The sequence below is a fragment of the Spermophilus citellus genome (assembly GCF_964194105.1).
Source record: "Spermophilus citellus genome assembly, chromosome: 18".
Classification (NCBI taxonomy): Eukaryota; Metazoa; Chordata; class Mammalia; order Rodentia; family Sciuridae; genus Spermophilus; species Spermophilus citellus.
In genome coordinates, this window is record NC_138200.1 from 9405230 (window position 1) to 9413082 (window position 7853).

At 48.6% G+C, this 7853-nt stretch overlaps 1 protein-coding gene across 2 annotated transcripts in view; it reads right to left on the reverse strand.

Moving 5' to 3' along the window:
* The window catches only part of ARHGAP35 (Rho GTPase activating protein 35), a 124478-nt gene extending 117286 nt beyond the window's left edge, over positions 1 to 7192 (reverse strand). For both annotated transcript variants that reach the window (XM_081275417.1, XM_081275418.1), the window contains exon 1: positions 6358 to 7192. The gene's annotated coding sequence lies outside the window, so the exon portion shown is untranslated. The remainder of the gene's footprint in view (positions 1 to 6357) is intronic.
* Positions 7193 to 7853: the final 661 nt, after the last annotated feature.

A 7853-nucleotide genomic window follows, 5' to 3' on the forward strand; every position in this document is an offset into this window, starting at 1 on the left:
CTAATAAGTATAAATTTTGAAATCAGAAATACCTGGTTTCATAAGTCTTAATAAGTGGTAACTTATTAACCTTTTCACCAAGGTCATGACACTAATGATGCAGAAAGCATGTGGATTAAATACTAAGCATGCTCTCTAAAAGTTTATAGCCAGAGGATGGTCTTTATAATTGGTGCACAATCTCAAAAAGAAAAAAATAAAGGTTTTGGCATCTGTTCAGATTTGATCAACATGTCTGTAGAGGGGGCCTATCAAGTAAATGGTATTATGCATATGAATCCCAGGCCTTAAAGAGTCTATTCTCTAAAGAGATAAGACAATCAAATATTATCAGCTTTTAAATCAGGCAGAAAGAGAACCAACTAATCTAATCCCTTCATTTTTCAATTAAAGAAAATACAGTCTAGAGAAGTGAAAAATTATTTGGCCCAAGTTATACAGCTAGTAAATGGCAGAGCAGGGATAAGAAGGAGTTTAAATGTTATTTACACCTTGGTAAGCTACTTTTTTTTTTTGGGGGGGGGGTAGTTGTAGATGGAGAGCATGCCTTTATTTGTTTACTTTTATGTGGTGCTAAGGATCAAACCCAGTGCCTCACACTTGCTAGGCAACCCACTCTGCCACTGAGCCCCAGCCCCAGCCAGTAAGCTACCTCTTAATTGTTCAAATTCAACTACCAAATGACTACAGTGACTAGGAAGATGACATCTTCCAAGTAAGAATGCAGAGATACTAAGAGAGCAACAGGGTATGAAATACCTGCAGACATAATGCAACAGTCACAAGTACTACGAATGTCATAAAATGGCAATATTCCTTTCAATAAGGGAAGATGAAGGAAATAGTTAAGTCTATTTTCAGCAAAAATAAATATTGCCTTCCTGTGATAATGCTCCATGTCTTTAAGTTCCTGGTTCTCTGCTAATATATCAAGTTAATGATGCTTCTCAATATCAGAGAAGCAAATAAATGAAAATCAGATTGACAGATGCCAAAAGTTATTTTCAAGAATTCTTTAAAATGAAGCCTGATAAAGCATTCTATCAAAAGTTAAACAGAAAAAACTTTCGGGAAGATGAACATGAATGATTTGTTTGCATTTCTTAATACCAGCAATTCAAGTACTATTCAGACCACTGCTATTTGAGAGCCTAGGTCAACAATGACTCAGCTCAAAAAATTCCATATCATCATTTAAAAGAGGTATGTGGTGTTAGTTACACAGCTAAAATAATCTGGATGCCTCCCCACCCACTCCTTCAAAATTACAAACTAATTTCCATGTGAACAGCTAAGGGGTAGTGTTTATGTTATGTTAGAAAAAGTATATGGCTAAGGTAATCCAATTAATCCCCTATCAAAGAGCCCCATCCCAATTCCAGTTTACTAACCTGAGTAGAGGTAAGAAGGGGTCCCAAAAGCAGCACTGGGAGCCCAGTCCTATTCCCTAGTTCTAACTGTTCTTGTGATGCATCTAGACTGGACAGCCCACCACCACACTTCAGACTAGGAGTGGGAAGTCCAGAGAGGAAAGGATTTGTCCAAGGTCCTAACCAAGCAGGACAAGGCTTAGACCAGAAGGCAGGCCCCTGGCCTTATGTCCAATACTCTTCTTTTGTGGCAGAAACCTGCCACAATGCTCCAAGCAAGTCTTCCATTTTCCCACCTGTAAATAAGGAGGTTAAGACTAGGCACTGATTTCTAAACCGAGAGACTACCAAACCCCAAGGGGTTAGAGGAGCCATTTCTGCTAGTTACCTTTCCTCTTCATGCAAAGAATCTCAATTTTACCTATCTTACATATTGTAAAAACAAGAAATTTTAAACATGATGATGATTAAACACGATTAATCAAGTCACACTTGGTAAATTAAGACACTATTTAGACTACTATGTGGTGAATGATAGCAGTCATAGCAGATCACAGGAAAGCCCTGCAAAAGGCCTTAGAAAAAAGACTGCAGCCAAAGGGAGGAAAGCTGATCAGAGCAGACAAGGCACAGAGCCACTCAGCCACCCCCACCTTCTCCACCTGCAGCTGTACTAACATGACTGACATGCTTCCTCATCACCGACTGACACACTTCTAGAGAAGGCTCTAGTGCATCTGATAAGTTATCTATGCAACCTTCACCTCTCTCAGATTGACTTTTGTCAGAAGTCAACATCAGGCCTAGAGAGGAATGACCATTTTCTGATCTAATTATCCTATAGCCTGCACCATGCCAAGAAAAAAAGGAAATGGGTACTAGAAAATGGGGATAGTTTTTAAATAAGAGGATAATTTAAATAATGAAGGTTAGTTTAAAAAAAAGAAAAAGAAAGAAAGAAAGAAAGAAAGAAAGAAAGAAATGAAGGCAGGTTGGCAAATTTTTAAAAGTCTGGACAGGGCAAAAGACCCTGAAGTCACATTAAATAGGCTGAAAATAGTTGTCTACTTCTACCTCCTCTCATACTTCACCCCATATGCACAGTGTCCATTCCAGAAGGCCAAGGCTATTGCCCCACATTTTCGGTAGCACTCAATTCCATCATGAAAGCAGATGTCAATGATGGGATTGGAGCCTCTGCTACCATCAGAGAAATATGTCACTGGAACATCAGTTACCAGCTTAGGAAGAAAAATCAGCTCTTTGTTCTGTCTCCTCACTTACAATTATGTAAACATAAGCTTTGAGCATGCAGAAACTTTTTATGCTGCCAGTGATATTAAAACTCTGGAACACAAATTTAAGTATACTGCATACACAGTTGTTTTTATTCTTAATTAGCTGTCACCTCCATATTAAGAATAAAAACAACTACTATACTAATGTGAGGAACACAAACTAAATTCAGCAAATTAATCATGACACACAAGGCCAAAGATTCAACACTGGAAATGAACCAAAATTCTTTAAGTCAATAACGATGAAAATACATGCCATAGTTAGATCATTAAAATTACGAGACTCTGCTTGTCAGAAAATTTAAGTCCTAAAAAGTTAGTTGAAAGAGTGCTACAGATTTATTATCTCATATACAAATGCCAACATTTAATAGGTAAGCACTCCAATTGTGTAGATGACAGTGAATGTTCTTTATTTCAAATGTGTTCACACAGAACAATTTCTAAATAAGTGCTGAAATAAACATAGTCTGAACATAGCTCAGTTAAGAAAGCCCTTCCAGTAAATGTTCCTTCACAGCTGGATAGCTGCTTTAATATGCAATTGCCCTTAGGCCACAGGAAAAAAAAATCAGGCTCTTGATTTACTTAAGATATAAAATAAATAAACCTAGGCCAAGCCAAAGGTCCTCTCTCCCAAGTTAAAGGAGGGAAATGTTCGGATGGCTTTTTTGTAAAAGCCATCTCTACCTCCAAATGGTTTTCCTAAGGCCCACACCCACTGCAAGATTACAGAAAAAAACAGCCCAGGAAAGGTAGAGAAGGCACAATTCCCAGATAATAAGACCAAAGCTGACTCATGTTGGCTAGTTCCTAACCCCCCTCTCTAACTCTACCCAGTGAGGTCCCCAGAAGGCCTGGGGAATGTGAGGGCTCACCCACACAACCCTTGAACGCCAACCAGCTCCTGAACTCACTGTGGATCTACCCAGAGGCACTCAGCTCCTGTGGCTGGGAGTGCCTGCAATACCAGAGGGCAGAAATCTGAGTGACACTTGGCACTCTCTCTTTCAACAAACAACCGCAAAGTGCTTTCCAAACCCAGGCCCTCACTATTTTGAAGACAAGGAAGCTGGAATCTACCCTGGGCAGAGGTGAAAAAGAAATAAACCCACCCTGCCCAGCCCTTCCCCCAAGGTCACAGGGCAAACCAAAGGCCATTAAAAAAGGCAAGACACACTGCAGCTTCTGTAGGCCCTGAGCAGTAAACACCAAGAATGACCATATCGCCCCCTGGGATCCAGGAGCACTTGAGAACTGGCATTTCCCTGGCTGGGGTAAAACAAGAATATGAATTGTCAGCTGGAAAAAAACAAAAAACAAAAAACACACTCCTAAGCTCTCCCATGGGGCACTGACTTGGAGGTAGAAGGCGGAAGAGGGTACAACCATCTCTCTGCAACAGCTCAGAGAAGGAGAGAGGGTAAGTGAGAAAGAGAATAAAGACCTGTGAGCAGCTGCAGTCCCCTTTTCCTAAGGACACAAAGCTGCAAAGCCCAGAGATCTGAAGGTGGGGGGCGGGACAGAGCACAGGAAAGAAAATGGGGTAATGGAATGAGATCTACTCCCCCCAGTAAGCTAAATAGAAGTGGGAGAAATGGGGGAGACACTCTTAGGCTCCCAAGAGCAGTAACTAACCAACCCTCACCTATTTACCAGATTTCACAGGATTGGGGGGGGGGGGGGATAAAATCCTCAGGCTCAGGGCTCGGATAGAGAGTCTGAAGCCACTGAAGTTCCCAGTGCCTAGAGAACTCCCCGTTTCACCAGTGAGTGAAGAATGAAAATCAGGAGAGGCAGACATGCCTGAAAAGGGAAAGCCCTCAATGGGGAATGGGTGGGCCACAGTGGGGACCCAGGAAAAGCAGGTCTGATAGGAACTAAATGCAAGAGGAGCCTGACAGACTATGAGGGAAAAGGGGGAAAATGTTGAAAAGGGAAAAGGAAGCCAAAAAGGAAGGGGCCTGGGAGAATCATCAAAAGGGAGTGAGCATCTATCAAAGAACTGGGGCAGCTCTGAGAAGGGATGGGAGGAATAAGAAGGAAAAATTAAGAAAACACCTTAATGTCAGAATTGGGGGAAAGAGGACTCAAAAAGAAGGTAAGTGCAGGGGAGGAAGGACAAATACACAAAGAGTGGACAGTGACAGCTGAATCAAAATTAAAGGGAGAGAATGTCAGGGGAAAAACTTAGAATTGAGAGAGACCCAGGTGGAATGCCCTTAAAACAAGACCATGTTAAAGGGGACCACTTCAAAAGGGACAGTGTTGGAAAGTTAAAAATGAGTCAAAAAATATACAGGCTAGTGGACAGCTCCAAAAAGGGCCAGATGAGGTGGGTGGGTACTAAATAAGAGGATGGGACAGAGCTGAACAAACCAGAGGAGAGAGCAGGTGGAAAGGTTCTGCAGGCAGGTCTTGAACATGCAGAATGGGAAGGGGCTGGGAGATGGGTCAGAGTTGAGAGGTAAAGGCAAGTCTAAGAAAGGCCACAATGGGGAGGAGAGGCCTGGGGGAGGCAAAGAGGAGGCAGGAAGCAGGTGTTAGGCATAAAGGAACCGAAGGGGGGTCAGGCCAAAGAAGGGAGAGCAAATGAATGGAGCAGCTCACGGGAGTGCCAAAATGAAGGTGGGGAGGAGCCAAGGATGACAGCCACTGAGCCAGGAAAAGAGGTCAGGTAAGTAAATGGCAGAAATGAGAAATCTGCAGGGTCAGAGAATGAGGATGAGGCTGCTTCGGGGGAAGGCAAAGGCAGAAAGCAAGCAGCCAGGGAAGGACTGCAAATTCTGAGCTCAGGCAAGGGGCAGAGGTGGGAGGTGAAAAGATCTGGAAGAGAGGAAAGGGTCTGAATAGCAAACAGAAGCAAGAACTGGTAAAAGGAGGCAGCAAATATAGTGCATCCAAGTCAGAGAAGGGTCAAGAGAGACAGTCAAGGGGTTTCTCGGGGTGCAGCAGGTTCTGTGTGGGCCAGAACAGAAATGCGGGTAGGGGATAGTTGGGCCTGAAAAGATGGAATTAAGTTCAAGGGACAGAACCGGAGGCAGCAGTGTCTAAATCAACAGGACACCAAGGCGGCAGATCGCAGGTCCTAAAGGGACAGCTCCTAGGAGTGCAAGACATTCTACGACAGGAATAATAGTGGATAGGTCAAAGAAGGGGCCAGGGACAGAACCGGAGAGTAGTGATAGCAGAATAAAAGAGAATGCAGGAGAGTCATGGATCTCCGAGTGGGAGCCAGAATCAAGGGATGCAGAAGGGTCACTGAGGAGGAGGTGGGTCCCGTAAGCACTGCAGAGTCCAGGAGGGGCTAAGGGCATTACCAGGCACGGAAGAAGGAAAACGAGGGGCGCAGAAGCGGGAGTAGGGTGGCTGCCGGCAAGGTGGGGCGGGGAAAACACGAGACAGACACCAAGATCCCAACGGATCGCGGGCGGGGGCACCCGCAAGGACAGCAAGGCTGGGGCGGGCAGGGGCAAGTCCGAAGGACAGGCGGGCCTCGCGGGCCGGGCCCAAGCGCGAAGCGGCGGGGACCGCAGGGCCAGGGGCGCTGGGGGGCCGTTCCTTCCCCTCCCCCTCCGGCTCCTCCATTGTTCCCGGGCTCGGGGCCCCGCCGTCCCCGCCTCCCCCAGACCCCGCAGCGGGGCGGCGCCCGGCTTCGCCGCCCGGAGCCCACGAGCTCGCGCACTCACCAGCTGGGCGCCCTCAGCGCGGCCCCGGCCTTCGCGATCCCAGCCGCGGCGACGGCGGCCCCGGCGCCATGTTCCTCTGCTCTTCGTCCTGCAGCGGCTGAGGCGGCGGCGGCAGCGACGACTCCGGCTCCGGCGGCGGGGGGCCAAGCGGACCCTCCCTCGCGAACTGCCTCCTCCGCCTCCTCCACCTCCTCCTCCCGCCGCTCCGCGGCTCTCCCTCGGGGCGGGGGGCGGGGAGGGGAAGGGGGGAGGGGCGGGAACCAGAGGGAGGGCGGACCAGCCTTGCTCGCTCCCTCCCTCCCTTGCGCGCAATGGCGCCGGCACCTCCTTCCTGCGGCCGCCGCTCCCGCGCGCACACACACCTCGCTATTGCGCGTGCGTGGCGCGGGGACCGTTGCAGGGGGATAACGGCCCAAGGGGGCGCGCCACGAGGGAATGACCAGCACCGGGCAGCGGGAAGCGGCGAAGCACTCGCTCGCCTGAGGAGCTCTCTGCTACCGTTGCAGCCGGGTACTGGGAATGGGTGCAAAGAGCGCAACGCGCGTGCGCCCCAAGAAAATGCCGCTTCTGCGGCGCGAGACTGAACGCCAGAACACCCGCGAACGGGCAGAGGGAGCTGGGTGGTCTAGTGCGCGTGCGCAGCATGGGCTTCCAGCCGGCTCTGCTACTGGCGCTAGGCAGAGGGAGTGGCTGTCGGGAGGCGCGCGCCTCCTTGCGCGCGCCAGAAACGCAGATCCCCTGCCTCGCGCAGCTTCTTGGAGAAAGCTGCAGCGAAGACTCACGGCCCGGCTTTGGAGGCGGGGACCAAGGGCACGATCCTGCTCGCGCGGGACCTGGCCAGCCAATGAAATGCAAGGAGAGGTGGGTTTGCCGCGAGAGCCGCAACCCCCGAGATAACGGAGGAGGAGAGAAAGAAATCGTAACGGGGGGCGGTGGGGCAGGGCTAGGAAGGAGGGAGCGTACCCATCGGGGGAGTTGATTGGAGAGCACGGGGAGGCGTGGCCCGCCTCAACCCAATCGGGGCCTCATAATTCGTCGTTCCGGGAGAAGGGGAGGAGCTAGAAAGCGCGTGCTCTTACCCTAGGCAGTGAGGAAAATCTGAAGGCAAGGCGCGCGTTGGTGCAAGTTGTTGAGTGATTCAGGGGTTACTGGATCCCGGGCAGAGGAAAGACGACCCAGTCCTGCATGCAGTCCTGGCTTTCAAGTTATCACTGTGCAAATGACTGGAAATCAAATGTCGGTTTGGGAGGGGGAGTTGTGATTGGAGTGGGCACCGCTGTAAACCTGGATTCCTCAGAACCGAGGAGGGGGTTCCTCTGGGACTCCTCCGGAAGTACGCATTATGGAAGATGAGCTCTCTGGGCACAAAGTCTGTTTGAGGAATGCGTGAGGAAAGGCTGTGTTTCCTATTACATTTTGCATTTCTTTCCTCAGTCTCTTCATCTATCTATAAAATGGGAAAGCAGGAAAATAATCGTACCTCCCTCCGAAATAAA